The sequence below is a fragment of the Nycticebus coucang genome, chromosome 13 (assembly GCF_027406575.1).
Source record: "Nycticebus coucang isolate mNycCou1 chromosome 13, mNycCou1.pri, whole genome shotgun sequence".
In the NCBI taxonomy this organism is placed as follows: Eukaryota; Metazoa; Chordata; class Mammalia; order Primates; family Lorisidae; genus Nycticebus; species Nycticebus coucang.
This window is the reverse complement of record NC_069792.1, coordinates 78290619-78294648: the sequence shown is the minus strand read 5'-3', so window position 1 is coordinate 78294648 and position 4030 is coordinate 78290619.

Genomic DNA, 4030 nt, shown 5'->3' with positions numbered 1-4030 from the left:
ACCAGGATGTGGGGATTTTTGTCACTACAGGAAAACTTAAATTATCCTAATTTACGAAGCTCAGTTTTCTCATCTGTAAAACGGGACCAAGTTTAACCTCATACTGCTACTGTAAGATTTAAATAAATTAATGTTTATAAATTGTATAGTTCAATGCCTAAAACATCCAAAGTGCTCTGTGAAAGACAGCTACCTTGATGTTGAAGTTAACTGTTGGAAACAGTTTTTCTCTGTAGGCCAGTGATTTTCAACCAGCATGCTGAGGCACACTGGTGTGCTGTGAGAGGATCTTAAGTGTGCCGTGAAAATTTTTAAGGATCATTAATTAAATTATTTTTGGAAGAAGTTCAAAGCAAAGTAAGTATATATATATTTTTTTTGATCAACATAATTTAAGTGTACCACGGAAGTTAACTATAGGTTCAAGTGTGCCATGAGAGAAAAAAGGCTGAAAAACACTGTTTTAGCCATTGACATGGTCATTCATATAATACAAAAACTCCGAGGAATGGGGCTTTGGCACCCATTCTGTACCTTATGCCCTTGGAGGAACTGGTTTGCCTGAGGCTAGGTCAGATTTGCTCCAATTGTTTCATATTCTCTTAACTGGTTTTCCCATGTCTGTGACCATTTATTCATTTTGTACACATTAATCGGGCATCTGGTGTACACCAGGCCTCATGCCAGGGCTCCAGGAAAGAGGGGAATAGGCAGGAACTGCTGCTTGCATTAGTTTGAGGCCTACAGGTCCTCAGGGGTGGGACTGGCGGAGAGGAGATGGGATGAGCCTTGGGATGGCCTTGTGCATCGTGTTGGCCCCTGTGAAGGAGAGAGGGCAGGGGGGAGCGTCTCAGACAGATGGCAGCCCATGTCTAAGAAGGTTTCCACCAAAAGAATACTGAGCCCTTGATACAAAGTAGCCTGTCAGAGGAGTCCCAGGGGCCAGAAGGGACCTGCACTCAGCTCTGTGCTCAGACTGTGGCCAGGAGAGCCCGTGTTGGCCTCCACACAACACAGTGGCGGGTTCGGGGCACAGCAGCTGGGGCTAATTGGTCCCTTTCGCTCCCTGCCGTGGGAGACTTAAGTAGCACACTTGTACAGCTGCCATGCTTTCTTCATGAGGTTGACAGTCTGAAGGGGAATTAGGCATTAAACAAATAACGATGCTGGGTATCAGTGATTTGCAAGCGTGATGGCCGGGCAGGTACATGAGGCCGGGAGAGGGCATCACAGAGTATTTGTTACTGGGAAAAAAAAGTCAGAGGCTTTCCTGAGAAAAGATTGCTTGGGGATGAGGTTTGAAAAACAAGCTTAAGCCAGGTGAAGAGGAGTGAGGAAGAGTTTACCAGAGGGGGTGAGAGGCAGGGGCTCAGGAGCAGAGACAGACAGAAAATGATGGAACAAAAGCACAGTTGACTGCTGACAAATTGTCACAAAATTCTAGGGGCTCAGAAAGGATCATTTCTGTTCTTTCTTAATTTTATTTTCTCTTGGGTTCAATGGTTGCACATTTCTTTTTTTTTTTTTTTTTTTTTTCAGGAAAAAAGACTTCCCTCCTGGCCCAAAACTCTAAGGAGATCCAGCTGAAACTTTGTACATAAAATATCAAAGAAGTCAGGATTTATCTGTTCCTGAGGGACGGTGGAACATGCTGGCCTTAGTATTGAAGATTTTCTTCATGAAATCATTGTTACAGAGTTGAAAAGAGTTCCCAGTTATCTCCATGTATTAAAAAATAATGAAATGCTAAAGCAGGTTATAAAACCAGTCCTGTGAGTGTAACTCAAGGACTCAATATGTCACTTTAATGTTAGGAGATTAACCACAAGAGTCTAAGTAGGCCCAGGCACAGTGGCTCAAGCTTGTCATCCTAGCACTTTAGAAGGCCAAGGAGAGGGATCACTTGAGCCTGTAAGTTTGAGACCATCCTGAGCAAGAGTGAGGCCTTGTCACTACAAAAAATAGAAAAATTAGTCGGGCATGGTGGTATATACCTGTCCATGTCTCGGAAGGCTAAGGCAGGAGGATCACTTGAGCCTAGGGGTTCAAGGTTGCAGTGAGCTATGATGAGGACATAACATGTCGCCCTGGGTAGTGACTTTTGAGACAGAGCAAAACCCTGTCTCAAAAAAAAAGACTCTGAGTAGAAGGCCAGTGGCATTCTGCCCACCCAACCACATGCTGCCGGCCTTATATAGGCCCTGCTGAGTTTTCAGAGTGTGGGTCGCTATGGGCAGTGACTGTGAAGAGGACAGAGGGGCCCTTGCATGCACCCACAAACCCAGATTAGTCCAGCCTCAGGGTTCAGTGAGAGAGGCAGGGATAGAAATAGATCTTCCCAATTTTCTTGTGAGCCTTTTCCTGAAATCTATGGCTTTTCTTATGCATTAAGAAACCCTCACTGTTTCATAAAATAGGCCAATCTTCTTACAATTTATTTCCCTTCACTTAACCACCCCAGCCAGACCCTCTGATAGTTAAGGATATCCATCCCAAGAGCATCTCACGTGATTTCTGGCCTCTAAGGACAGGACGCCCCAACCTTGAGCTCTCACACTGTCTATTTCCATTTAGGTCCAGTGCTGCTGTTAGGGGACTGTTGTTTTTTCTTCTTCAACCTCAAAAATATTAGCAATATGTATAAATCTCAGTGACCTTCTCTTGGAGGAGAATTGCATTTCTAATATTACTTAAAAGAAATCAGTTCTGTGTGATGAAGCATTTGTTTCTGTTTGCTGCCCATCTACGCACCTGAAGAATAATTCTTATTAGATTAAAATGTGTCTGAGACTGTATTAGCATTGTGTGTTATCTCTGCTCTTTCTCATGAGAGGGATGCTCCCTCCCACGCACCCCCCGCAGCTCATTGCCAAGTCTCTACATCTCATTGCGCATCTGCTGCTGCTCTGATCAGGCCCGAGTAGCCGCTGACAGTGATTGGCAGGAAAGTGTTTCCAAGAATATTAAAAAAAAAAAAAAAAGAAAAGAAAGAAAGAAAGAAAAAGAAAAGAAAGAAGGGAAAAGAGAGGGAGAAAAGCAAAGCAACTAAGAGGGGTGGAGAGAGAGAGTTTTGCCAAAGAATGACAAAGAAAAAAATTGGCTTTTTACTTCATGTGATTGTGCCGACCAAGATGCTGGCCCTTTGAATTGCAGCCACCAGCTGGCATTTGCTGTGCCACCCATATGACACCTGCATTTGGAACTGATGCATCCTATATTCAAAGTGCTGAGTGGGGTGTTCCTGGTTAGCCTGGAACTAGCCTGGAACTCCCCTGTTCTTAGCCTTTAAGCATAAGAATCTGGGGTTTGCAAAGAAGACAATGGTGGAGAGTGGAGACTCTCATTTTCCCAGCATGCTTCTCCATGTGAATTATGAAAGCCTAGATCCAGAGAGGGTGGGAAGGCCAGGGCTCTCCTTCCATTTGCTGTGTTGTCTATCTTCCATTATTATTCCTTTTTTGGGGGGAAAAAGTCTTAGAATGTTTCTACACAGCTTAGAGAAACCACGTAGAGAAGGTAAGCTCCAAAGAATCATTCTCCAGATGCTATAGGTAGATGTTTTGGGAACTTGATCTTTCTAGAATGAAGCCTTGAAAATGCCTCTCCACCTGCTGGAAATACTACTGTAGTGGCTTCTCATTGTCCTCTGGGTGTGGTTGAAACTCTACAGTTTGATGGGTGAGGAGTTTGGTGAGACGGCCCCTGAATGCCCTTGAACCTCCTCTGGTGCCACTTTCAGCTCATACACCTTATACTTTATGTGATGTGTCAGGAATGGTCCAACCAGGAACACAGGAACCAGTGACAGTTCTTCTTTTAAAATTTGAGATTAATATGAGGGTATAGATGATTAGGTTACATTGTTTGTGTTTGTGAGGTAGAGTCCAAGTTGAACTTGTGCCCCTCACTCAAGAGGTGTGCCATATACCCCAACACTGTGCCTGCTATGTGGGAGTACAACAAATCTCCCTCACTCGTCCCCCCCAATTTGAGTTGAATTGTGTTTTTCTCTTGTGTGGGTATGTATTTA